This window comes from Tamandua tetradactyla, chromosome 16 (assembly GCF_023851605.1).
Source record: "Tamandua tetradactyla isolate mTamTet1 chromosome 16, mTamTet1.pri, whole genome shotgun sequence".
Classification (NCBI taxonomy): Eukaryota; Metazoa; Chordata; class Mammalia; order Pilosa; family Myrmecophagidae; genus Tamandua; species Tamandua tetradactyla.
Window position 1 is genome coordinate 27,023,246 of NC_135342.1, and position 27,906 is coordinate 27,051,151.

At 35.6% G+C, this 27,906-nt stretch overlaps 1 long non-coding RNA gene across 1 annotated transcript in view; it reads right to left on the bottom strand.

Moving 5' to 3' along the window:
- Window positions 1-6,920: 6,920 nt before the first annotated feature.
- LOC143660099 (uncharacterized) overlaps window positions 6,921-27,906 on the bottom strand; it is a 91,114-nt gene continuing 70,128 nt past the window's right edge. Inside the window, exons 4-5 of the long non-coding RNA XR_013163844.1 lie at window positions 8,934-8,989; window positions 6,921-8,067 (exon numbers count right to left, since the gene is read on the bottom strand). This is a non-coding gene — a long non-coding RNA (uncharacterized LOC143660099). The remainder of the gene's footprint in view (window positions 8,068-8,933; window positions 8,990-27,906) is intronic.

Here is a 27,906-nt window from a genome sequence, read left to right on the forward strand (position 1 = left end):
AAGTAGGATTTATGTCAGAAATGCTAGCTTGGGTTAACATCTGACGAATAATCCCCATGAATAAAAGATAAAACAACACAATCATCTTAAAACAAGCAGAGAAAGCGCAATAGATGAACAATAAGACAAAAACCTAATTAACAAGTAGATCACTACAACCCCATAAACCCTCCAGATCTAGACCCAAACACATAAGGAAAGATATAATATATGATAACAAAGGCATTTTAGATCATTTAATGCCCTCTTGAGTGGCTGTAAGTCTTGCAGATATGGGTATATTAATTAATATTTATATAATTAATATTTTATCATGTGTTAAACAGTTTTTTCAGGTATTCTCCTTAGTAGTCTCATTTGAAAGATAAGACAAAGTATGTATTGATAATTATTCAGTTTGAAGACATCACTCCACATTTAATTCAATTATAAAACAGGGAAAATAGAACTTTGCAATTGGTACACTGCTGTCCACAACCTTAAGGAAATAATCAGGAATGAGAGAAAATGATATCATATGACTTCTGATGTGGTGCATTAAGAGATACACACTATGACCCATGGAGAATTCTGGCGAAAGTATTTAACCTGAATTTAAACATGATGACAAAATGAACCATATATTTAGTAGAAGTTCTTTCTAGGGGGAAGCACTCTAGGCTCTTCAAAAATATGAAAGTTTGAAGGTCAGTAAAGCTGTGAACTGTTGTAAAAGAGACTAATAATTCATAACAACTAAATTTAATGAACAATCATATCTTTGTTTGAAAAAGAGCTTTAAAGGACATTCCTGGAATAATTGGAAGTAATTTGATTTTTTTACTAGATAATATTGAATAATTGTTAGCTTTCCTGAGTGTGGTTACTATTGTATTAGAAAATGCCCCTGTTCAAAGAGCATGCATACTGTGTAATAAAAGTGACAGCAATTTACTCTGGAATGTTCAGCATACAGCGAGAAACATGGAGGGAGAGAAAGAAAAAGTATAGTATGTTAAAAAAGTGATGAATGTGGGTGAAAAATATATGGGTGTTCATTTTATTATTCCTGTAACATTTCTCACTTTCAATTTGTATAATAAAATATTTGGGAAAATATTAATATACCATGTACTAACTAATTCAAATTGATGACTCAGGTAAATTTAAGTAACTAGATCATTGGCATTAAATAAAAAGTTTAAATGTAGTCTCAACACATAAGAAAACAGTGTACCTCATAGAAGTGCATTTTATATTAGTCTGTAAAATATAGACTATTTAATCAATGACCTTATGTAAATTGATAATTATATAGAAAAGATTTTTAAAACTCTTTGGATACCTAATGCACAGCTGAAAACAAAATTAAAGGCAAACAGACCAGAGATGTCAATTAAGAAATGAAGCTATAAAATTTTAGAGAAAACATGGATGAAAAAATAATGTACAAGTAACACAAAACTGTGAGAACATTGTAGGAAAGGGTGATATATTTGCCAGTTTTTTCATGGCAAATATTTGAAAGGAAACACTACTAAAAGTGAAGATAGAAATTTGGAACAGGAAATTATTTTTGCAATTTTCATCAGAGAAAATAGCCTATATTAGCTAATAACAAAGTAATTCAAAATCATTAAGAGAGAATATACTGAGTAGAAAATCAGCAGCAAGTAAAAAATTGAGAAGGAAATCTGAAAGGTTTCTATCATCTTTCATGATAAGATATATGTAATTGAAAAATGCAGTTTTCACTCATCAGGCTGACAAGATAAAGAAAATTGGCATCTAATCTTTTAGCCATGGAACTGAAAATAAAAGGTATGTGCACGTGTTGCTAGACACCTGAACTGCTATAATCTAAAGGAGAGCAGTATAAAAATACCTAACAATGTCTGTACCCATTTCTCCACCAATTCTTGCTGTAGGAATTAATGTTACAGGTGTCACCACACCTATCTACAATAATATAATTTATGTCAGCAGTTAATAGGAAAGTACTGGGTGGGGGTATGGGGACACCATGAATTACAGTAATGGATTGTTTAAATAAATCATGAGACATCTATTTAATAGGAAAATATGTAACAAATTAAAAGAATAAGGTACTTTGTGAAATTTACAAGAGATATTGAAAAACATAAATGGGAAGGGGCAATAATATGTATAACAAGCCAACATTTTTTTCAAAAACAATCATATCTTTATATGCACTCCAGCACCTATGCACCCACACACATGCACATAATTTCTTAACATATACAACAATTAGTCAAGCAGTTTTTACCATGGGCAAACTTTTAAAATCAGTGGTGGATCATAGTATGCTTCCTGTATTTTCTAGCTGTGACTATACTTTTTTTCAGCCCAGGTTCCATGTACTGAGTAAGCCAACAGCATTGGCAGTCTTCTACCATACAGACAGTGGAAACTAAATATTATTAGCTATCGATAGCAATAGGAGAGTTTGGAGGACAGCCCTCATCACAGGCAGGACATATCCTAGCCAAGGTGTCAGGGGTGGAGAGGGTCAGAACCCAAAGGATTCTGGAGATTGTAGTTTAATTTACCACACTGCTGAAACTATGTAGTTCCTTTTTGAACTACAGAAAGGAACCTTGTTGGTATTGTTTCCTGGGGCATTAACAGGGCCTCCATCTCATGAGGCCTGGATGTCTCCTTAATGAAAGCTGGGCCCTGTGACCACTGATCTAGGACCTCAACTTGGGTGTTTTAGGCTCTGGGTCTGGATAGACATGGGTTTGAGTGATGAGAGTATGGTCCGACTGAAATACCCTTCCCGAAATGTAGCGGAGACCTGGTAATGCTCAGTGGATGTAAGATGACCTGGGATAATGCATGTTTGTGGCCTAAAATTTATTCGATGGAGCCTGACACTTCAAAGGTAAGAAAGGGGCAGGATTTGCCCATTTTCAACCCCATCTCCTTTAATGTGTCTGTGTGGAAGCAGTGGCATTTCGAACCAAGTTGTTCTGGTAACTGCGGGGCCAGCCTTGTCCTACCAGCTGTATTACCTCACAACTCTGCCAATCTCCAGAAGAGGACTCTCTTGTGTCTCCTGCAAGACAGAAAGCCATGACCCAAGGTGAGATAATCCTTTCTGAAATACATGAGCATTTTTTTCTTTATCTATGCCTTTCCCAACCATATTCCATTCCAGCCACCCAGCTTTCTTCCTCAGATGTCTCTTTTATTTCAGATCAATCCAGGGTATAAGGTTTTTGAGGACTTTATTATCCAAGTCCAACAGACAGATCTTAAGGTCTTATTAAGGCCAAATGACCAAATGAAGAAGGATAAAATCAGTTGTTTCCGTATGATGTATAATAGTGCTTCCAATAAACATAGTGTTTACTTTGAGGAAGTCCCAGTTATTTTTAAAATTTCATTACCTGTGCTTTGGGTATAAGATCTAATAAGTGACCACCTAGCACATGATCTTGAAGATGCTTTCCTACATTTCCTTATAGTTTTATAGTTCTGGATTTTACATTTAGGTCTTTGATCCTTTTTTGAGTTAATTTTTATTTAAGGTGTGAGATAAGGGTCCTTTTTTCATTCTGAACTGGAGCCTTGTCAAAAATCAATTGAGTGTACAGTGAGGGTCTGTTTCTGAACTCTCAATTTGATTACATTCATCAATGTCTTTATGCCAATATCATGCTGCTTTTTATCACTGTTGCTTTGTAATATGCTTTAAGTCAGAAAGTCTGGGAACCTTGTTTTCAAGATGTTTTTGGCTGTTTCAGATGCCTTACCTTTTCAAATAAATTTGATATTTGGGGTTTTCTTCTACTAAGTAGGATGTTGCAATTTTGGGATTGCATTGAATCTGTAAATCAATTTGGATATAATGGACATCTTAATGACATTTAGTCATGCAGTCCATGAACATGGAATGTCCTTCCATTTAAGTCATTGTTCTAGTTTGCTAGCTGCTGGGATGCCACACACCAGAGATGGATTGGCTTTTAATAAAAGAGGATTTATTTTGTTAGTTCTTCAGAGGAAAGGCAGCTAACTTTCCACTGAGGTCCTTTCTTAAATGGAAGGCACAGGATGGTCTCTGCTGGTCTTCTCTCCAGGCCCCTGGGTTCCAACAACTTTCCCTGGGATGACTTCTTTCTGCATCTCCAAAGGCCTGGACTGAGCTGCAAGTGCTGAGATGAGGAATGCCGAGCTGCTTGGCTGTGCTATATTGCATTCTCTCATTTAAGCACCAGCCAATTAAGTCAAACATCACTCATTGCAGCAGACACGCCTCCTAGCTGACTGCAGATGTAATTAGCAACAGATGAGGTTCACGTACCATTGGCTTGTGGCCGCAGCAACAGAACTAGGTATGCTCACCTGGCCAAGTTGACAACTGAATCTAACTAACACAGTCATCTTTGAATATTTTTAAAATAATGTTTGGAGTTTCCTGAGAATAGGGCTTTACATCCTTGGTAAAACAATATTCCTAGATATTTTATTGTAAATGGAATTTTTATCTTGATTTCCTCCTCAGACTGCTCTTATACTAAACAGAGTTCTGCAAGTGAAGGAAAGAAAAGAGAGAGAGGTTTGGAGCAGACTGTAGAAATAAAGATTACCAGGAAAGGTAATTAATAGGATAAAAAGAGAGACAGAAACAATATAAAATCCAAAGGATAAAATGATTGAAGTAAATACTGTCTTTACAGGAATAACATTATGTCTTCATGTATTAGTTGGAACACCTGTATAAATAGGAAGTTGCTCTCATATATGTTCCTGTACATTTAAAATAAGAAAGGTAGGATAATACTTTATTTTTTATCTCTATTTACCCATTTCACTAGCATCTTCCAACAGTGAACAAAGGTTGCCTTTTTTTGTCCTTTTGATTTTTCTGGTTTCATATTGAAATAAGAACTTAACATACACTTGATGTTTTTCAATCCAGTGTAATTATAGACATTCCTGATATTCAAAATACATTCTCTTAGATGAGTGGGTACCTCTTCACAGTGGGTTTTATATTTTTTTAGTAGTAGTTTTTGATAGCTTCCTTGTTATCTGGTGTGAAAAAGATATTCCAATCTCATCTTGTACATTTCTTGTCTCAAATCTGGAGTTCATTGTTTCTCTAATAGCTCTAATTGATTCCTTTTAGTGAGAAATAGTATTCAAAAACTGGATGCTCAGTAGTGTGTTGAGTGCCATTAGGCTAGTCAAAACTTCTAGGTCTTTATGTGAGCACAGTGAAGAAATCTTTACTGTTTTAAAAAGATAACCTGTAGCAAATGAGTGATCCGATTAAAAATTAGATCTACAAACTTTTATTTATCCATTTAAAAAATTTTATGTTTATTCAATTTCTCTCATGCTAAAAATCTCAATTATCAAAAAAATTAAAGTCTCACTTATCACTGACCCTAGGAATGATAGAAAAATCACATATTTACTTAATCACACATTATACATACAACACTCTAAAATAAGAGCCACACCACCATCTATATGATAACTTAAAACAGTTTGAAATAATTAGTTTTGCAGTTTCATTTGTAGGTGTTTAATACTATTGTCAATAAATAGTAGTGATAGCAAGCATGCATCCTCTTTTTCCTAACATTAATATTCATATCTCTCAAGTTGATCATTAAGAACAATGTTTGCTGAAGCTTCTGAGTATTTGGTTAAGCCTTTTCCAGTTCTGTAGTGTCTTAGTGCAAAATGAATATTTTGATGAGTTATGAGATATGAACTTATAATGAATGTTTTCTGACACATGATATAAAAAGATTTATAGTGACTATGGTTTGTTCATGTCTTCTAATGAAATAAGAATTATAACTGAAAAGTTTCCTAGTCATTATACAGGTTTCTCACCTGAATATATCCTGAGGTGTAGAACAAGGGATGACCGTTCTGAGGCCTTTTGACATACATTACCCGTATGGCTTCTGGGCCAGTTTGAAAGTATTGTGTATCCCAGAAAAGCCGTTTTAATCCTGACTCAATCTTGTGGGGGCAGCCATTTATTTTAATCCTAATTCAATACTGTAGGGTGGAAACTTTTGATTAGATTATCCCCACAGATATGTGGTGTGCCCAATAGTGGGTGTAACCTTTGATAAGATGCAGATGTGATTCCACCCATTCTAGGTGGGTCTGGATTAGTTTATTGAAGTCCTTTAAAAGAGGAAATGTTTTGGAAAAGAGCAGAGCTGACATAGATGCCAACATTTAGAGACTAGACATGGATGTTTGGAGATGCTGGGAATCCAGCAGAGGTTGCCATGAGATGTTAAACAAGAAAGAATGTAGACAGAGCCAAGGGAAGCAAAGAGATGAGAGCCAGCTCTAGAGAAGCAAAGAAGTGAACTCCCACAGGAACAGAGGCTGAGAACCACAGAGCCCAGAAGTAAGGGACCAAAGATGCCAGCCACATGACTGTCCAGCTGACTGAGGTGTTCCTGACCATTGGCCTTTCTTGACTTAAGGTATCTTTTCCTGGATGCCTTAGCTTGGACATTTTTATAGGCTTAGAAAGGTAAACTTGTAACTTATTAAGTTCCCTTTTTAGAAGCCATTCCAATTCTAGTATATTGCATTCTGGCAGCTTACAAACGAAAACATCTTCTTATCTCTATGACTTTTTAAATGTACAGTAGATGTGTTTTGAGAAAAAACCTTCCCTCATTCATTGCACTTAAGTGGTTTTTCACCTATATGTCTTCACACACATGTCATAAGTACTGAGCTTTGACAGAAGGCTTTCCCACATTCATTGTATTCATAGGGTTTCTCCTCTGTGTGACTTCTATGTATAGAAACAGATGATATTCAAGGAAAGACTTTCTCACATTCATTTCACTCATAAAATTTTTCTCCAATATGAATTTTCAGAAACTCAATGAGGTTTTTATTAAACCTAAATGCTTTTTCACAATTAGAACATTCATAAGGTTTTTTTTTTGCAGAATGTTATTTTTTTTCATGCTCAGTGAGACCCTATTTATTATTAAAGGCTTTCCCACAATTCTTACATGCATGATTTTTCTCCAGTGTGAACTCTTTGATATATATTAAGCTTTGACATCAAAGGTAAAGCTTTTTCACAATCATTGCATTCATTAGTTTTTCACCTGTATGATTTCTCCTATGTGAAGTAAATGGTGAGTACTGGAGAGACAGCTTTTCCACAAATATTACATTTATATGTTTTGTCCCCTGTGTGACTTCACATGTGTGAAGTAAGGAATTCAGTTTGAGAGGCTTTCCCACATTCATATGGTTTCTCTTCAGTATGAATTTTCAGATACACAATGATGTTTTTCTTATATCTGAATACTTTTTCACAATTAGAACACTCATAAGGTTTCTGTCCAGTGTGCATGTTCTCATGCTCGGTGAAATTATACTTGCAGCAGAAGGCTTTCCCACATTCTTTCCATGCATAGGGTTTTTCTCCTGTTTGAGTTTCTATGATGTGTAATGAGGTTTTGCATTTCAATGAAACCTTTTCCACATTCTTAAGGTAAGAAGCCTTCTTCTATGTATAGAAAGGGATAGCATTCAACCAAAGACTTTCTCACACCATTACATTCATAGGGTTTCTCCCCTGTGTGACTTTTTACCCATATGAATTTTCTTATGTGAATTAATGCATGTATTCCGATTAAAGGTTTTCCCATGTTTATAATATTCATTAAGTTTCTCTGCACTATGAATTCTCAAATGTCTGATGAGGTCCAACTCCTGAATAAAACCTTTTTTACACTGAGTACACTTAAAGGGGGCTACTATCATAGTGGATGAGCTCTATTTCCCAGATTTATTATATTTATGATGTTTCTTCTCCTAGTCCCTATCATGATTAAGTAGGCCTAAATCATGTTTCAATACTCTTCAGAATAGTAACATTTTTAGAGGCATTTCCTGATAAAAGTAATTTCTGAGTTCAGAGAAGACATTTTTTGAAATTTTTCAGTTTCACTCCCTTTTTCCTCAGGCAAGACTTTCTCAAGTATTGCTGCAACTCTTTTTAAAATCTTTGTTGTTCTCTCTCTATCACTTCACCAGCTTCCCAGTCTTTTTCTAAAAAGAAATAAAAATATGTAATAATGTCCAGCAAAATATCATGAATAAAATTTCAGAAATGAGCAAATTCTTTGGTTTCAGAACATATCTCCCATTATAAGAGGAATCAACATTAATTTGAGATTGCCTGGTTTTCAGAAGTAAAAGTCATAAGATTTAAAGGTAGAAAAAATAAAATAACATTAATGAATCTAAAGGATATTTCAATCCTTTTAGTGTTACTTTGCACAGTGCAGAAATCAGGGAAGTTAGCAGGTCAAAAACTGGACTTATGATGAAAGGTTACAATAATATATGAGAAGAATCCATCTGGATTCTTCTGCAAAGAGAGTAGTATCAGCAGCAGAATAAAAAAAATCATGTACCTTAACATAAATTGAATAAAATCAATTTGTTTCCTCCCTATCCAAAAATTTCACTAACATAACAGAAGAGATAAAAATATATATAACTGTTGAAAGTATAGAAGTACCATTGGAAATACAGAAGTACCTGAGCTGTGTCATATTTTGGATCCTAGGAAATTGAAGGAGCATAAACAACAAAGCTGAAAATGGTTAAGTGAAAGTTCTTTTAGGGAAAAATGTCAAAACACTGAATTGTGACACAAAAGTAAGAAGGCCTCAGGAATGGGTAAATAAACTACCTCAAAAGGTTAAGATGAAGGGTATTTCTGAAAACAGTATATGAAGCAGTTACAACTCTCATCTGACAGAGCCCATAGTTACTATTTTTCCATACTGGGAGAGATGGAAGTTACATTTGATGGGAAAATGGGAGAGAGTCTCCAGGCAAAGCCTGTAAGAAAGGGAGACAATCAGGAGGATTAAGCAAAAATTTATATATTGAATGCTGAGACTCACCAGTCTACCAGTCCTTCTTGCCATCTCGCAGAATACTGTCATTCAGAAATGTTCCCCTATGTAAAAAAATGGGAGAACTCTTTTAGAAGAAATTGAATAGATTCAGAGAAAAGACACAGACATATTGATACTTGAAACCTCCTTCAACCCTGCCCTAAAATGCCTAGTTTCTGTCTGGTAAAACCATAGTGAATACTCATTAGTTAACAATGGGTCTTGTCCAGACACACAACTGAAATCACATGTTTGGGTTTAGTACTTACAGATAAATGGGCAGCCAAAGGTTACAAAACATTTGTGAGAAATCTTTAAATAACCAATAATAAAAAAGAAATGAAAGTTGGATAAAGAAATCAGGAAATAGAGCAAAGCAAGGAGAAAAACAAAGCTTAAAAACAAGAGTAAACAATATGCTCAGTAAGATGGAATTGTAGGATGCTCCAAAATCCCATCCCATCCCAGAAACACTGAAGTCAAGCAGGACTTGCCAGAACTCTGGTAAACAATCAAAGATTTTATTGTGAGGAGGTGAACACTGAGTCAAGAAACTGGCAATTGAAAATGAGTAGTATCTATTGGTGCTTTTACTAGCTCTTATGCGATGCCCTCTATGGTTTGGTGAAGCAGTCTATAAGATAGCATCCATGCTTCTGGTACAGGTCATTAGTCCCAGGTTCTGGAGGGAGCAGAGAATGCCTTATCACAATTTAGGGTGTATGTATGTCTTTTTCAAACTTTCTAATGCTTTAATTCTATCTTATCTATCCAGGGCTGACATGTGGCAGGCATGGCTGTGAAAACACTGTAATGGAAGGATCAAATTCCAGCTTCTTGTGGTGCATGATTACAGTTGAGTCATATGCTAGAGGGACTGGAACCCAACAAGAAAGACTGTGGAGAGTTTATTTGGTAAGGGGGGCCAATTAGGAACACATATGGATACAGGGGAATTCAGAAAGGTACCAGCATGCCCCATGCAAGATGCATGCTCCAAAAAAAAAACTAGAAAAATCTAAGATTTTAAAAAATTTTTTATTAATAAAATCAATCAACATACAATATGAACATTCTTTTTTTCTTTTCATCATATAGTTGTATATTCATCATCATGAAAATCTAAGATTTTACTGCAGATTTATCTCTAAACTCAGTGTAAGACTGACTAAACCCTAAGCATGCAGACAGTCTGCAAAGAATGTGCAGGTTTTGAAGCTCTTATGTACCCCAGAAAAGTCAATGTTCTTTTAATCCATTCTAGTGTATGCAGATCTATTGTGATGGGTTGTGGTTAGGTTGTTTCAATTAAGATGTGACCCAACCAATTCAGTGGGTCTTAATCCTTTATTAGAGTCCTTTATGAGAGGATAAAATACAGAAAAAAGCCCAGAGAGCTGAGAGAGAGGAACACCCAGAGAGCTCAGAGAGAAAAATACCAGGAGAAGGAAGCAAGGACCCAGAGAAACTGAAAAAGCTAGAACCTGAAAGCAACAAAACCTGGGAGAGAAGGATGAGCAGATGTGCCTTCCCTTGTGATGGAGGAATCCTGTTCCTTTAGAGAAGGTATCATCCTGTTGACACCTTAATTGGGACATTTTCATTGCATTAGAACTGTAAATTTGCAAAGTAGGAAATCCATATTGTAAAAGCCAACTCATCTCTGGTATAGTGCATTCTGGCAGCTTTAGCAAACTGAAAAAAAGGTACCTTCTAACATTCAAGGAAATCTCTGTTCTAACACCAGCTGAATAGAATTGAAAGGAATAGAGATTTCAGTGATGCACAGGGCAAGTAATATAGCCTTTACAAAAATAATTTAGCAATATCACTGAAGAAATTTAAAAATTTTTAAAGTATGATAATGCTTATATTTTAATCTTTTTTCTTAATATTTTTATTGAAAAATCTTCACATATATAATTTCCATACATGGTGCACAATCAATGACTCACAATATCATTAAATAGCTGTATATTCATACCATGCTCATTTTTTATAACATTTGCATCATTCCAGAAAAAGAAATAAAAAAGAAAGAAAAAATCATACATACCATACCCCTTACTCTTCCTCATTTACCACTAGTATTTCCAACTACCCAACTTATTTTACCCTTTGTCCTCCCTATTTATTTACTTATTTATTTTAATTATTATTATTTTTGCATGAGTAGGTGCCAGGAATTGAGCCTGGGTCTCTGGCATGGCACATATTATTTATTTTTATCCATATTTTTACTCATCTGTCCATACTCTGGATAAAAAGAGCATCAGACACAAGGTTTTCACAATCACAAATACACTATTTTAAAAACATATAGAAATGAAAATGAGAAGAGGATCAAAATAGGTCATTAACAGGTCAAATAAACCCCAAAAGGACAGTAATGGAGAACTAACATTATCAACATGGCAGAAAACCTCTTCTGAGAGATACAACAACAACAACAAAAATATTAGTTGCTACAATAAAAATTCTTAATCTGGATGAAGGTATAGACTGGAGAAGGATCCAACATATGCTGAATTGAAGAGAAAAATATCAGGTAGGAAACTTCCATCTCAGACCTAGCAGTCCTCTCCCCTTTGGGGACAAAGGGGACAGAATAGTGTCTTCAATAAATTGTTTTGGGAGAACTGGATATCCATAAACAAAAGAATGAAAAAGGACCCTGTTAGCCATGCAGTCATTAAGGATTCCATGTGAGACAGTGAAGTCAAAGATGAACAGATTTACTGAAGAAATAAAGCAGGGAGGAAGCAGATGGAAGAACAAAAGGGAGAAAGCAGGTAGGAGCCTAAAATTGGCTCCTACCTGGGCAGCCAGCAGGAAGAAAGAGAATATGGCTCCTGATCTTTGTTCTGGGAGCTGTGTTTTAAAGGGACAGTGATGCCTGGAGGGGAGGGTGCCCACTAGGTGGTGTGTTGTTTCCTGATTGGATGGGGGCTTGTAAATGGTTTATATCTGGATCCTTGGACCTGCCAAGGATGCTGGGGGGTGGGCACTAAGCTAGGGCTCTCATCAAGAGTTCCTTTTGCTCTTAGAATTTTCTGAGACCTAACATTCCTGCCTTTTTTTTTTTTAATAAAATTGAATGAAGCTGGTGTTGGGTTGGGGTTAGTGCCTTAGCTTAGTTCAAAGTAATTTCCTGAAGGAATAGGGGCATTGTGTTCTTTCATTGACTACTTCCTGAGGACAAAAGGGCATAGCTGGGGGAGAGGGGGATTGCTTTGAGTTGAGCAGGGTATAGTTGTTTTTTTGGGGGTACTTTTGTTGGAGCAGGTTGATAGCCATGTCTTTGCTGTGATAGGAGCTGTAGCAGAAGTAGGTTTTCAGAATTCTGCCGGCTGGTTACAGTTGCTATTGACCTGTGAATAAATCTTGATAGACATTGTAAGAGGCAGGGGGCTAGGAGGAAAATTAATAGGAGGACAAGTAAGGGCCCAATGAGGGGGAGCAGAATAGCTCATAAAGGAGAAGAATGAAAGAGGACTTGAGAGAAATGCAAAGGGATGAATGATGAAATTAGTTGTTATTTTTGGAGAGTTTAGCATTTTCAAGTTTTAGAGCTTTTCAGGCATTGGAATAATTTGGAGTTTTAAGTTTTTGAAAAACAACCTTAATAAGTAAAATTTTATAGAGCATTAGATATTTTTTAGGTTATATCTAACCTATATCCAACCTGTTGGTTCGGATTTGCCATGCTGTGGCAATTTGCAATATTTGGCTGAAGGTTGCACAAGAGTAACCTCCAGAATAACCTCTTGACTCAATTTGAAATGTTTTATTTAGCCTTTTAAACTCTACTTTTTCCACTTTTGGTCAGTTTATCCATGATATTAGGGCCAGTCTTATTTTTGGAGCTTATGTTTTACAGTGCCAGGGCCAGCTATGTTTTGCAATGTCAGGGCCCACTATGGTTCACGCTGCCAATGCCAGGCTTATATTCCTGGAAATTATGTCCCACACTGGGGGAAAGCTTAGAGTTTGACTTAGAGAGAGACCACATTTCATCTCGTAGGCACTAATTTTAAGTCGGTTTAGTTTATTATCAAAGAAATAAGTTTTATAAGGGCAAGCCTCAAAACTGAGGCCTTGGCCACCTGGAAAATTCCTTATAGTTTTATTTTTTCCAGTTTTTCCAAGGACTTTGCAGATACTTTTTTATTTTTTGCCTCAAATATGCTGATAAAATATTAAGATTTGGTGCCTTATTCCAATTTTTACATTAAATGAGTCTGAATTTTGTTGTTTAATTTATTAGATTAAATTAGTGCAAGTTTTGATCAAAATAAAGTTTTTAAAAATTTTACACAGAAGTTAAAGCTTTAAAATATAGACAGTATTATTTTTTACTTTGTATATTGATTTACATTGGTTTTAACCAGATTAATTTTATTACATTTTTAATTGGAGTTAGATTTTTTTATTTTTTATTTTTTTAGTTTTTAAATGTTGCTGTGTGGACCCATGCTAACTTTTAGACCTGAAGAACTAAATTTGAGTTTTAGATGCCATATAGACACTTAAAGTTTCAGGAAGCTATTAGGCTATACAAAGAGTAAAGTACCTTAGAATTTAAAGATAACAAAGTTTATAATATAGGCTTTAACCTTTATAAGTATTTTTTTTTTTTTTTTTTTTACATGGACAGGCACCGGGAAGTGAACCCGGGTCCTCTGGCATGGCAGGTGAGCATTCTTGCCTGCTGAGCCACCGTGGCCCTATAAGTATTTTTTAATGAAACTGTTTTTAGAAATAAATTATTAGACAGCTGTTTTATGTTAACAAATTATAACAGAGGCCTTGCTTTGCTCCACTAGTGTATTAGAGCAGAGCAGTGCCCCTGACAATTTGGCTGTTTAATTTTTTTTTTTTTGGCTGTTTCTTTGATCGGTATTTTTTTAAAGAAAAATTAAAACTATGATTAATAATACCATACTATTGCTTAATATTATATTGATTAATGATAGGATATAATATGGAAAGTGAGAACATTGTTAAATTTTTAGGAATTTTATATAGTTTATAAATATATGAATTTTATTTATTTAAATTTAATTAGTAACAAGATAGAAAATTCCTTTTAACTATTGTAATACTTTGCAAACTTTTTTTATGCAATAGATTAAGTTATTATAGTATTTTATTTATATGAGGTGAAAGAATAGATTATTTCAGCTTTTTCCTAACAGTGAGAAGACCTGTCTTTTGAAAATAAAGGATAATGTCAACATAAACATTAATAAGGATATTATTTTGATGTAAAATATTTTAGACACAGTATTTAGATGATTAAGAAAAAAATCTTTTAAAAATAATCCATGTTAGTAGAACACAGAGAAAACTTAACTTCAGTTTTGTATGAATACTTAGCTTAACACAAAAGCTTTCTTTTTTTCTGAGATATATGATAAATAGACCTATTAAATTTTGGCTAGCACTGATTATGACAGACAGAATTAATTTTTATAAACTTTTTTTATAACTTTTTACAATTATTTCAAACTTTTATATTATAACAAATAAAATTTACCTCCTTTTTTTATTTAGGGCTTGTAGTGTAGTCCACAATTGCTATAACAAACAAAATGTTTTTTTTAACTTTTTATTATTTTTTGTATTTATTTTACCTATAGTTTTTTTTTCTGCATGGGCAGGCACTGGGAATCGAACCTGGGTCTCTGGCATGGCAGGCAAGAACTCTGCCTGCTAAGCCACTGTGGCCTGCCCAGTTTTTATTTATTTAGACTGCATATAATTAGAAATAAATTTGATAATAAATTTAGAAAGGTTTAGAACTTGCATATTTTTTTCCAAAAGCAGTAAGAGATACATTAGTATACTGAATAATATTTTGTATTTATTTTTCATAATGTTTTCCTTTATAATTTCCTTCTATGTATTTTTGAATTATTTTATTTCCAGATTGGCATTTAAATAGTTCATGTATTGGCCACTGCTTATGAATTAGTAGATAAATGACATTTACCTGTTTTTTATGCACTAGGGTTTGGCACTGCCTTCAATTCTGCTTAGTTGAATACTGCCCTTTTGTTATGACTGATTTTAAACTTTTGGTTTCTGAGGAGGAAAGTATTGATTTACTGGGCCACAGGGCATTTTTGATGCTGTTTTGTTATTTTGTTTTTGTAAGCAAAATTGAGAAGATTTGGGTAAATAAATTATTATACTGTTATCTAATATTATGTAGAAAGATTACTGACATTAGAAAATGTCTTAATTTTTATAACATTTTTAAATATTTTTATGCAACTTAAAACATATTAAATGAATTTTATTTTTAACATTTTATTTTATAAAGTTGAAGAGCAAATTTTGTGCAACTGTTTGGATTAAAAAGTTATTTTTTAGAATTTGACCTTTAGAAAGTGTTCTAGTTTGCTAGCTGCAGGAATGCAATATACCAGAAACAGAATGGCTTTTAAAAAGGGGAATTTAATAAGTTGCTAGTTTACAGTTCTAAGGCCGAGAAGATGTCCCAATTAAAACAAGTCTATAGAAATGTCCAACAAAGGCATCCAGGGAAAGAAGTTCAAGGTTTCTCTCTCATCTGGAAAGGCACATGGTGAACATGGTCAGGGTTCCTCTCTCATCTGGAAAGGCACATGGTGAACACAGAATCATCTGCTAGGTTCTTCTCCTGGCTTCCTGTTTCATGAAGCTCCCTGGGAGGCATTTTCCTTCTTCATCTCCAAAGGTTGCTGGCTGGTGGACTCTGCTTCTCGTGGCTATGACGTTCTGCTCTGCTCTCTCTGAATCTCTCCTTCAGAATGTTTCCTCTTTTACAGGACTTCAGAAACTAACAAAGACGCACCCAAATGGGTGGAGACATGTCGTCACCTACTTCAGTTTAACAAACACTCTTGATTAAATCACATCTCCAGGGAGATGATCTAACTACAGATTCAAACATACAGTATTGAATGGGGATTATTCTGCCTTTACGAAATGGGATTTAGATTAAAACATGGCTGTTCTAGGGCACATACATCCTTTCAAACCAGCACAGAAAGCAAAAGGTTAAAAGTTATTAGGTTTGAAACAATATTTGGTTCTATACTTGAACTAAAACTGAAGGATAAAATTCAGCCTTTTTAAACAATGAGATTCATTTTTCTTACACAGCCAAGGTTATGATTAAGTTAATATAAAGTACAAGAAGTTATTTTGATAAAACACATTTTCTGCTTTTTACACTGATTACTTAGAAAAGATTTCATAACTTTTTTTAAACCAGGCATAAAGTTAAAGAACAAATTTGTGCAGCTGTTTGGAATAGAAAGATATTCTTTAGAGTTTGACTTTTAGAAAGCAAAAGGTTTAAAGTTACTAGGTTTGAAACAGTATTTGGCTCTTTACTTTAACTAAAGCTGAGGGAAAAAAACTTAGCCTTTTTAAACAATGAGATGATTCATTTTTCTTACACAGCCAAGGACATGATAAAGTTAACATAAAGTACAAGAAATTATTTTGATATAGCACAGACTCTCTTTTTCCACTGATTTCTTAGAGAAGATGTTTATAACTTTTTTATTAAAACAGGCCAACAGTCCAAGAAAACTTTGTTACTTTAACAGAGAGAAAATTAAATTTTAGTCTTGCATTAGTATATTTTCCAGTATTAAAGTTTTAAAAACTTTTATAGATATGGACAGGACTAAGGTAAATCAGAATATAGGGTAAAGGATGATATTGTCCATATTTTAAAGCTTCAACTTCTGTGTGAGACCAAAAGGAGAGATGTTTATTTGGTATATTATATAAATATATAAAATTTATATATTGGATAGTGCATTTCCTAATTTAACTTGTATGGTCAGTTTAATTGAACACCGTAAGTACACGGAATCTTGAATAGGGAGTGAGATTTTGTTAGTTTATCCAGGTTAGTGTGATATACCACAGAGTAATGTGGGCTGTGAATAAAGAAGTTTTTGCAAGGTCCCATTGGGGGACTGGGGAGCAAGGAGGAAATATTCAATTTCCCCATTTCAAGAATTTCTGGTATTCTTGCAAACAATGGGGACAACTAATTCAATAGGCCAAGCCCTCGATCTTGGGGTTTGCCCCTATGAAACTTATTCCTGCAAAGGATAGGCTATGCCTACTTAAAATTAGGCCTAAGAGTCACCCCCAGAGAACCTCTTTTACTGCCCAGATATTGCCCTTCTAAGCCAACTCAGCAGGTGAACTCACTGCCTTCTCCCCATGACTCCCAGGGTTGTAAATCTCCCTGACGATGTGGGACAAAAATCCTGGGATGAGCTGGGATGAGATCATGCACACAGCTTCATTCACTCTACAATCGTGGTCACCAGGGTGGGCCATGGTGTCTCACTGGCAGAGTTCTTGCCTGCCATGCCGGAGACCCAGGTTCGATTCCTGGTGCCTGCCCATGCAAAAAAAAAAAAACCAAAAAAACCAATCCTGGTCACCAAACATGCTACTCCAGTTCACTACTAGGAAGAGATCAAAATATGGTCCTGAATGTTAGAGCAGGTATGCCAGTGAAGCTATTATGTTCTCCAGAAAAGTCGTGTTTTAATCCTGATCCAATCTTGTGCAAGCAGTGGTTTCTTTTAATCCTGATTCATAATGGCAGGTCAGAAGCTTTTGATTAGATTATCTCCACAGAGCTGTAATGCCCAATTGTGGGTGTGACCTTTTTTTTTTTTTTTTTTGCGTGGGCAGGCACCAGGAATTGAACCTGGGTCTCTGGCATGGCAGGCGAGAACTCTGCCACTTTGCCACCATCGCCCAGCCGGATGTGACTTTTTTGATTAGATAGAAATGTGATTCCACCCAATCCAGGTAGGTCTTAATGAGTTTACTAGAGTCTTTACAAGGGAAACATTTTGGAGAAACATCAGAAATGTCAGAGCTGACAGAGAGAGCCAATGTATGTTTGAAGATTGAGACAGAAATAGCCAGAACCTGAAAAGAAGAAATCTCCAGGCCCAGCAGATGCTTAACTAAGAGATGAAACACAGAGTTTTGCTCAAGAGCAGCTAAGTGAATATCCACAGATACTTAGAAAGGAAACCACTGACATTACCATCTGGAAGGAATGGAATAGAGAACAAGGACTAAAATATGCCAGCCAAGAACCTTCCCATACCACCCTTCCTTGACCAAAGGAATCATTTTCTGGATGCCTTCATTAGGAGGTATATAGACCTTAGAACTGTAAACTTGTAACTTATTAAATGTTCTTTTTAAAACACATTCCATCTCTGTGGTATATTGCATTCCAGCAGCTTAACAAACTAAAACAGCAGGTTTTATTAATTTTACTTATTTTCACTTGAAGAATGGTGAAATTTGATCTCTGTCTCCATTATGCTGGAATTTCATAAGTTTGTGACCTGAAGAAACTGAGAATAAATTAGGCTTGTCAAAAAGAGCAGAAAAACATTTTTTTTTTTTTTTTTGCATGGGCAGGCACCAGGAATCGAACCCAGGTCTTTGGCATGGCAGGCCAGAACTCTGCCACTGAGCCACCGTGGCCCGCCCCAGAATAGCATTTTGTTCTTTTCTCACAGTTATGCAATAATAATTAGGGATACAAAATCAGGATACATATAAAAAACCCTTCACAAACAAACTACAACAGCAGAGGCTCCCTTAGTCTGCTAAGTAGTTATAATAAAAAATTAACAATTATAATTTGCTGAACTGTTACCACATATGCACTAATCTTTTCAGTGTAGCCAAAAGTGACTACTTACTTCTGTCACTTTCTGAACTGTGATCCAGATGCTCTGATACATTATTCTCCATCTGTAATTTAGCAGCCTCACCATAATCTTTGAACTTTAAATTGTTTAGTAACCTGGGAATCTTGTGATCTTGCTAACAGCCAGCCCCCTTAATATTTATTAATGAAGAAACCTGAGTCTTCCTACCCTAATTCCGGGTCTGTATTGCTAGATAAAACCAATTCTAACCAAAGTTGGCCCACCGGATATGTGCAGTAGCCTACACAATCTACAAGTGACCTATACCTCATTATAATTCTAAAAATCATGCCCATCATGTTAAGGCAGCCATTTTCTTACATGAGACCTAAGACCAAGTATGTAAGCTATCTGCTTAAGCTTAAGTAAGCTATCTCTAACCACCTCATCTTTGGCGTTTTAATTATCATAAACCTGCCTATGTCAAAAAATGCTATAAAATTTACAAAACCTCTACATTTCAGGGAGACAAATCTGAGGCCCGCAAGCTTCCAGCTCTATTTTTAAAGCCCTGGTGTGATAATTTGGCTGTTATGCATAACGTGGAAGGATGCACACGTTTTGGTCCGCAACAGAAATTCCACTGCTATGCAGCCTCAACTACAAATCACTTCATTTCTGCAGTAAGAAGAATCATAAATACAACCACACACCTGGTCACTGAGACGCAGCGTGCCCGACATCACGCATTGTCAAACAGAAGTGCGCGTGCGCGCGCGCGCGCACACACACACACACACACACACACACACACACACACACACACAGCGGTCCGAATGCTCGTTCCAAAGCGTTCTCAGGCCTCCTTCCCAGCATAGGATGCTTCCCTCTTTCTTCTTTCCCCGGGCGGTTTCCTCCTCCTTCAGATCACAGCAAGACCCTGGACTCAACTAGCCACTAACCACGTCAAGGCCCAACCACCTGAAGCATGAGCTGCTTCACGCTGAAAGCAGACAGACAATCCCGGAAGTAAAATTTTCACCGCAGTTGAGGCGGCCGGGTTGCCCAAGTCGGGTCCTGGGTAAGTGTATTGAGCCACCCAGTTTCCTGGCTGAGTGGCTTGCTTTGGCCTTCCTGGCGCTGGACTACATTTCCCAGAGGGGCCGCGCCGACGTGGCTTCATTTCCATGGTGAGATTTGGAGACCTTGCGTAGAAGACGGCCGCTTCTGTGACAGGCGTTTATTTAGTTCAGCTCCAGGTGGACAGACAGACCAGGCACCCAGCTTTGCTCGGGTCGCCATATCCTGGAACCTGAACTGCACTCTGTGCAGGTGAAGGGTCCAGAGTGGCAGAGAAGAAACACGCGGAGGCAGGGATGCTGGAATGGTGCTGCCGTGTCCCATGTGGATTTATAGTTGTGATACAGGGTGCCTGATCTCTGCAACTGTGTGGGAGACGGGGCGTTTTTTACGGTGGTTTTGTGTGTGAACGTTTGCGTGAGTTCGGGTTGTGACTCTGAAGGTGTGATAGTATTGTTTGTGATAAACTTTTTAAATTTATTCAATTTAGGACAATCTCCACCACCACCACCACCTTTTTTTTTTTTGGTAATGGTTTTGATACTCCATTTTTTAAAGGAGTCCGGGATTAACAGAATGTCCCACTTTCAGGAATTGTCTGTTTCCTCCTGATCAAATTCAGGTGAAACAGTTTTGACAAGAAACTATATGGGTACTATATTCTTATTACTACAACAGGAGTCATATTGAGTTTAATATAAATCACCAAAAACCAGTAATATGTTTGTGCATGCACATATATATATATTGTACTATACATATATATACACACACATATAGGTATGTATATGTATGTAGCATATATATATTTATAGTACTAGTGTTGATATTGCTGTTTGATCATTGATTATAGTTGGGACTACCAGATCCTTCCACTGTAAATATAATAATTTTTACTTTAGTAAATATACTTTTTAATTAGTTTATATTTTTACTTTATAATTCTAACTTTAAAAGTAGTAATTTTTGGAGTGGCTAAACATTTTTGTACAGTTCAAAAATACTGAATACAGAATATAACATACACTCACGTGTTACCTTGTAGAAATAATGTTAACATTGTATAATGTGTCATATTTATAAAGATATAAAAACATCACAAACGAATGTGAAAAGTCCATTGTTCTCTAAATCCTATTCCCTCCCACCCCTGTGGCAGTCACTATCATGAATTTAATGTGGATAATTTTAGCCTACCTACAGGTATCTATCAGATTTTTCAGATCTATTGTAAATACGTTGGATGGCTAATTTTTAGGTAGCAGGAGCTTATAATTCATTATTTAATTTTCTATCTAGTTCATTCTCAGACTCCAATTTCTGCAGATGCAACCAAAATGCTTAAAAACCATAAAATAATCCAAGAACTTCTGCATAAAATAAAGTATTAAAAACATTATAATAATTATATAACTGACAAACTCAAAAAAGAAAATCCCTTTTATAAGCAAAAAAACATGTTCTGTAATGAAACTAAACAAATATGTTAATCTTTAAATTAAGGAAAGTTGTTAGTACCTTCAGGCACCTGATGAAAGTAAACTGGGATCCATGAAAGGTTAACCCCCCAGGGAAATGACAGTGAAAATGTTCAGCATGTTTAAAGAATGGAAGCAGGGGTTTCAAGTCAATGTGAAGATGGGCTAAGATGATTTCATCCTCTTACCCAGACTTGCTTCAGTTTATACCTTTTTTCATGGTGTGATAATGGAGGTTCATTATGGTGGGGTTCTTTTTCAGATGGTAAATTTTGGGTAAAAAAATGGAAACTGTCACAGTGACTATTTGAGTAATGCATGTTCTAGATAATTGGGGATACATATATGTGTACCTCTAAAAATGTTATTTTGTGTGGTTAATTTTCCCTTTGTTATATATGTCTTTGTATAATTTTATTTCATTTTTGAAACCTTTACAGAATAAAACATACAAGATATACTTTGACTTTTGTGCAATATTCTATTATATGAATGTATTACAATGTATATCTTTTCTCTTTTGTTATTGAAGCTTCTTAGTTCATTACAGAATTTGTTCTAGTTTTCAGAATCTCAGGGGTGGGGTAAGTGCAAATGCCCAAGGATAGTAAAACCAAGAAAAATACTGAACTTTGTGCTGGTGAATTACCACTGCCCATGCAACTCAGTCCCTGTGATACTAAGAACAGGGTATCACAATATCCACCATGGAGGACTAAAAATATATTTGCTGGCATTTTGGTATGTGACTCAATGTACACTCGGCCTCTAAGTAACTGCATCTATTTGGTTAAAATGAAATCCTTTATGGAATTCTTGCTGCAAGAGATTCTGAAAAGTATATAATGGCTATCATTTGTAGAATGCCCTACCATGTGCCAATGTTCTAAATCATATATCGATTTTTTATATATATTTATATTTTTTCATTGTATATCTACACTATCATGCTGTTATTATGTTAGATGCTGTTATTGTCATCTCCATTTAGATGAGGAAACTGAGCAATGATGAAGTAAAATAACTTGACCAAGATGTGCCAGACTGAAGCTGTTCATGATCCCCCCAAAAGCCATATCCTTTCCCCTAATCTAATCTTTGAGGGCAGCCATGTTTCTTTTAATCCTGAGTCAGTACTGTGGTATGGAAACTCTGATTGGATTGTTTCCATGGAGATATGACACACCAATTGTGCATGTGGTATTTCGATTAGATGGAAATGTGACTCTGCCCATTCAAGGTGGGTCTTTTTATTTTATTTATTTATTTATTTATTTATTTTTTGTGCTGACCATTTTTTTTTTTAGACGTCATACCATTCTACATATGCAATCAGTAATTCTTAACATCATCACATAGATGCATGATCATCGTTTCTTAGTACATTTGCATCGGTTTAGAAGAACTAGCATTATAACAGAAAAAGATATAGAATGTTAATATAGAGAAAAAAAATAAAAGTAATAGTAATAAGAACAAAACAAACAAAACAAAACAAAACAAAAACCTATAGCTCGGATGCAGCTTCGTTCAGTATTTTAACATGATTACTTTACAATTAGGTATTATTGTACTGTCCATTTTTGAGTTTTTGTATCTAGTCCTATTGCACCGTCTGTATTCCATCAGCTCCGATTACCCATTATCTTACCCTGTTTCTAACTCCTGCTGAACTCTGTTACCAATGACATATTCCAAGTTTATTCTCGAGTGTCGATTCACATCATTGGGACCATACAGTATTTGTCTTTTAGCTTTTGGCTAGACTCACTCAGCATAATGTTTTCTAGGTCCATCCATGTTATTACATGCTTCATAAGTTTATCCTGTCTTAACGCTGCATAATATTCCATCGTACGTATATACCACAGTTTATTTAGCCACTCGTTTGTTGATGGACATTTTGGCTGTTTCCATCTCTTTGCAATTGTAAATAACGCTGCTATAAACATTGGTGTGCAAATGTCTGTTTGAGTTTTTGCCCTTAATTCCTTTGAGTAGATTCCCAGCAATGGTATTGCTGGATCGTATGGCAATTCTATATTCAGCTTTTTGAGGAACCGCCAAACTGCTTTCCACAGTGGTTGCACCATTTGACATTCCCACCAACAGTGGATAAGTGTGCCTCTTTCACCGCATCCTCTCCAGCACTTGTCATTTCCTGTTTTGTTGATAATGGCCGTTCTGGTGGGTGTGAGATGATATCTCATTGTGGTTTTGATTTGCATTTCTCTAATGGCCAGGGACATTGAGCATCTCTTCATGTGTCTTTTGGCCATTTGTATTTCCTCCTCTGAGAGGTGTCTATTCAAGTCTTTTTCCCATTTTGTAATTGGGTTGGCTATCTTTTTGTTGTTGAGTTGAACAATCTCATTATAAATTCTGGATACTAGACCTTTATCTGATATGTCGTTTCCAAATATTGATTCCCATTGTGTAGGCTGTCTTTCTACTTTCTTGATGAAGTTCTTTGATGCACAAAAGTGTTTAATTTTGAGGAGTTCCCATTTATTTATTTCCTTCTTCAGTGCTCTTGCTTTAGGTGTAAGGTCCATAAAACCGCCTCCAATTGTAAGATTCATAAGATATCTCCCTACATTTTCCTCTAACTGTTCTATGGTCTTAGACCTAATGTTTAGATCTTTGATCCATTTTGAGTTAACTTTTGTATAGGGTGTGAGATATGGGTCTTCTTTCATTCTTTTGCATATGGATATCCAGTTCTCTAGGCACCATTTATTGAAGAGACTGTTCTGTCCCAGGTGAGTTGGCTTGACTCCCTTATCAAAGATCAAATGACCATAGATGAGAGGGTCTATATCTGAGCACTCTATTCGATTCCATTGGTCGATATATCTATCTTTATGCCAATACCATGCTGTTTTGACCACTGTGGCTTCATAATATGCCTCAAAGTCTGGCAGCGCAAGACCTCCAGCTTCGTTTTTTTTCCTCAAGATGTTTTTAGCAATTCGGGGCACCCTGCCTTTCCAGATAAATTTGCTTATTGGTTTTTCTATTTCTGAAAAATAAGTTGTTGGGATTTTGATTGGTATTGCATTGAATCTGTAAATCAATTTAGGTAGGATTGACATCTTAACTATATTTAGTCTTCCAATCCATGAACACGGTATGCCCTTCCATCTGTTTAGGTCTTCTGTGCTTTCTTTTAGCAGTTTTTTGTAGTTTTCTTTGTATAGGTTTTTTTGTCTCTTTAGTTAAATTTATTCCTAGGTATTTTATTCTTTTAGTTGCAATTGTAAATGGGATTCGTTTCTTGATTTCCCCCTCCGCTTGTTCATTGCTAGTGTATAGAAATGCTACAGATTTTTGAATGTTGATCTTGTAACCTGCTACTTTGCTGTACTCATTTATTAGTTCTAGTAGTTTTGTTGTGGATTTTTCCGGGTTTTCGACGTATAGTATCATATCGTCTGCAAACAGTGATAGTTTTACTTCTTCCTTTCCTGTTTTGATGCCTTGTATTTCTTTTTCTTGTCTAATTGCTCTGGCTAGAACCTCCAACACAATGTTGAATAATAGTGGTGATAGTGGACATCCTTGTCTTGTTCCTGATCTTAGGGGGAACGTTTTCAATTTTTCCCCATTAAGGATGATATTAGCTGTGGGTTTTTCATATATTTCCTCTATCATTTTAAGGAAGTTCCCTTGTATTCCTATCCTTTGAAGTGTTTTCAACAGGAAAGGATGTTGAATCTTGTCAAATGCCTTCTCTGCATCAATTGAGATGATCATGTGATTTTTCTGCTTTAATTTGTTGATATGGTGTATTACATTAATTGATTTTCTTATGTTGAACCATCCTTGCATACCTGGGATGAATCCTACTTGGTCATGATGAATAATTCTTTTAATGTGTTGTTGGATACGATTTGCTAGAATTTTATTGAGGATTTTTGCATCAATATTCATTAGAGAGATCGGCCTGTAGTTTTCTTTTCTTGTAATATCTTTGCCTGGTTTTGGTATGAGGGTAATGTTGGCTTCATAGAATGAGTTAGGTAGTTTTCCCTCCACTTCGATTTTTTTGAAGAGTTTGAGGAGAGTTGGTACTAATTCTTTCTGGAATGTTTGATAGAATTCACATGTGAAGCCGTCTGGTCCTGGACTTTTCTTTTTAGGAAGCTTTTGAATGACTGCTTTGATTTCTTTACTTGTGATTGGTTTGTTGAGATCATCTATATCTTCTTGAGTCAAAGTTGGTTGTTCATGTCTTTCCAGGAACCCGTCCATTTCCTCTAAATTGTTGTATTTATTAGCCTAAAGTTGTTCATAGTGTCCTGTTATTACCTCCTTTATTTCTGTGAGGTCAGTAGTTATGTCTCCTCTTCCATTTCTGATCTTATTTATTTGCATCCTCTCTCTTCTTCTTTTTGTCAATCTTGCTAAGGGCCCATCAATCTTATTGATTTTCTCATAGAACCAACTTCTGGCCTTATTGATTTTTTCTATTGTTTTCATGTTTTCAATTTCATTTATTTGTGCTCCAATCTTTGTTATTTCTTTCCTTTTGCTTGCTTTGGGGTTAGCTTGCTGTTCTTTCTCCAGTTCTTCCAAATGGATAGTTAATTCCTGAATTTTTGCCTTTTCTTCTTTTCTGATATAGGCATTTAGAGCAATAAATTTCCCTCTTAGCACTGCCTTTGCTGCATCCCATAAGTTTTGATATGTTGTGTTTTCATTTTCATTCGCCTCGAGGTATTTGCTAATTTCTCTAGCAATTTCTTCTTTGACCCACTCGTTGTTTAGGAGTGTGTTGTTGAGCCTCCACGTATTTGTGAATTTTCTGGCACTCTGCCTATTATTGATTTCCAACATCATTCCTTTATGGTCCGAGAAAGTGTTGTGTAAGATTTCAATGTTTTTAAATTTGTTAAGACTTGCTTTGTGACCCAGCATATGGTCTATTTTTGAGAATGATCCATGAGCACTTGAGAAAAAGGTGTATCCTGCTGTTGTGGGATGTAATGTCCTATAAATGTCTATTAAGTCTAGTTCATTTATAGTAATATTCAGATTCTCTATTTCTTTGTTGATCTTCTGTCTAGATGTTCTGTCCCTTGATGAGAGTGGTGAGTTGAAGTCTCCAACTATTATAGTATATGAGTCTATTTCCCTTTTCAGTGTTTGCAGTGTATTCCTCACGTATTTTGGGGCATTCTGGTTCGGTGCGTAAATATTTATGATTGTTATGTCTTCATGTTTAATTGTTCCTTTTATTAGTATATAGTGTCCTTCTTTGTCTCTTTTAACTGCTTTACATTTGAAGTCTAATTTGTTGGATATTAGTATAGCCACTCCTGCTCTTTTCTGGTTGTTATTTGCATGAAATATCTTTTCCCAACCTTTCACTTTCAACCTATGTTTATCTTTGGGTCTAAGATGTGTTTCCTGTAGACAGCATATTGAAGGATCCTGTTTTTTAATCCATTCTGCCAATCTATGTCTTTTGATTGGGGAATTCAGTCCATTGACATTTAATGTTATTACTGTTTGGATAATATTTTCCTCTAACATTTTGCCTTTTGTATTATATATATCATATCTGATTTTCCTTCTTTCTACACTCTTTTCCATATCTCTCTCTTCTGTCTTTTTGTATCTGACTCTAATGCTCCCTTTAGTATTTCTTGCAGAGCTGGTCTCTTGGTCACGAATTCTTTCAGTGACTTTTTGTCTGAGAATGTTTTAATTTCTCCCTCATTTTTGAAGGATAATTTTGCTGGATATAGGAGTCTTGGTTGGCAGTTTTTCTCTTTTAGTATTTTAAATATATCATCCCACTGTCTTCTAGCTTCCATGGTTTCTGCTGAGAAATCTACACATAGTCTTATTGGGTTTCCCTTGTATGTGATGGATTGTTTTTCTCTTGCTGCTTTCAAGATCCTCTCTTTCTCATTGACCTCTGACATTCTAACTAGTAAGTGTCTTGAAGAACGCCTATTTGGGTCTAATCTCTTTGGGGTGCGCTGCACTTCTTGGATCTGTAATTTTAGGTCTTTCATAAGAGTTGGGAAATTTTCAGTGAAAATTTCTTCCATTAGTTTTTCTCCTCCTTTTCCCTTCTCTTCTCCTTCTGGGACACCCACAACACGTATATTTGTGCGGTTCATATTGTCCTTGAGTTCCCTGATACCCTGTTCAAATTTCTCCATTCTTTTCCCGATAGTTTCTGTTTCTTTTTGGAATTCAGATGTTCCATCCTCCAAATCACTAATTCTATCTTCTGTCTCTTTAAATCTATCATTGTAACTATCCATTATTTTTTCTATGTTTGCTACTTTATCCTTCACTTCCATAAGTTCTGCGATTTGTTTTTTCAGTTTTTCTATTTCTTCTTTATGTTCAGCCCATGTCCTCTTCATGTCCTCCCTCAATTTATCGATTTCATTTTTGAAGAGGTTTTCCATTTCTGTTCGTATATTCAGGATTAGTTGTCTCAGCTCTTGTGTCTCATTTGAGCTATTGGTTTGTTCCTTTGACTGGGCCATATTCTCAATCTTTTGAGCGTGGACAGTTATCTTCTGCTGCTGGCGTCTGGGCATTTATTCAGATTTCTCTGGGTGTTGGACCCAGCAAGGTTGTAAGATTTTTCTGTGAAATCTCTGGGATCTGTTTTTCTTATCTTGCCCAGTACGTGGCGCACGTGGCACACGTTTGTCTCAAGTGTTTGGAATGGGTCTCCCCCAGTCACCG